Genomic DNA, 1,616 nt, shown 5'->3' on the forward strand with positions numbered 1-1,616 from the left:
TTTAGTTGTAGATGGACACAATATCTTTATTTTTATTTTGTTTATTTTTTTTATGTGGTGCTGAGGATCGAACCCAGGGTCTCACGCGTGCGAGGCAAGCACTTTACACTGAGCCACAACCCCGGCCCTATAACTCTTTATTTTTATAAAAGAGAGAAGTAAAGCCCAGAGAGTCGATAATTTACTCAAGATTCAATTATCAAACTTAAGACTGTGGCACTCTGAAAATTTTGGCTCTATCATGCCACGGTTAGTTTTCAAACATGGCTGTATGTGTGTGTGTGTGTGTGTGTGATGAATGTGCACGTGTGTAAACTGTGTATGGATACGTGATAGATATTCATTCCCTAGCATTCTTTTCTGCAAATGATCTTTTGTTCTCTCTAGGCCTTCGGCTCACGCAGGCCTGGTGCACACGCACTCGCACACACAAATCATTAGCATCTATTATTTATTGTACTGGAGGAGAAGGAAATTACACTGGCCTATTAAGGGCAAAGCAAATTCCAAGTAAATTGCATAAATGGGATTTTTAAAAAGCACACAAAGTAACCCCAAAAAACAATCTGTACATTTCCAAACACCGTGAGAGCCCCGGAGGCTGTGCATGAAGAGGTCTGCTCAGAAGCATCTTGTACAAATGACCCAAGCTTGAGTCTGTTTTCTCTCCTGTCCAGCCGCATCTGCTGGACCCACAAACCCAAACCTAGTGTCAGGGAGAGAGAGTGGGGGGACTGAAACCCAAGCACCAGGAGGTCTCTGCCTCTGATTCTGGGTTATTTGAATCAAGGGAACTCATTTGGCCTCAAACACTCCATCATGTCTTTCCTCTTTCTGGTTTTATTTGGAGACACAGAGGAAGGAATCACCCAGGGAGTGGAGGAGGGCTTTCTCTTTCCAGGCTCTAACTCTGGACTCCCTCATCCAATGCCCGATGCATACGCTGGGCCAGATGGCTTGGACTCCTGGCAGCCAATTCATCTGCTCAAGAACATGGCTGTGCTTAACCTCATCCACTTGACTCTGCTTCAGTTCATCATGGGGGAAGGAGTGGGATACCAACCGGTTTAATTAGCTTAATGAGAGCTGAGGGAACCGGTCCACATTCTGAATTTGTTGCACAGAACAAATTGGTTTGCTCTGCTCCCTCCTTGATCATTTAAGAATTCAGAAGGAGAACAGCTCTGGCCAAGGTACCACATGAATGGGACTTCCGGGAGCTCAGCTCCCAGAGAGGTGCCTTTCCAAATCACAAGGGCTCAGAAGATGCAAATCAGACATTGAGCCCTCTGAAAGACTGGACTCCCCGTGGCAGAATTCCTGATCCAATGAAAGGCAAAACGTTTAATCTTTTCACCTAATGCTCAGTCTCCAAGGTGAGGTGCGCAAGGAGATTATTTGAGGTTTGAGCATACAAGGCTAGGATTTCTATTTATTTATTTTTTTCCTTTGCTTGTTTTATGGTACATATGTATATTGCCTGCCTGGGAGGCATGCTTATTGGATTTTGTTGTTGTTGTTGTTGTTTTCTGAGAGGGGCATGTAATCAGGAAAATCTGGAGATCATAGATCCAAAGAACAAGTCCCTCTGGATTCCTGGAGTGGGGGGGGGGGGG

Source organism: Marmota marmota, unplaced genomic scaffold, assembly GCF_001458135.2.
Source record: "Marmota marmota marmota unplaced genomic scaffold, marMar, whole genome shotgun sequence".
Classification (NCBI taxonomy): Eukaryota; Metazoa; Chordata; class Mammalia; order Rodentia; family Sciuridae; genus Marmota; species Marmota marmota.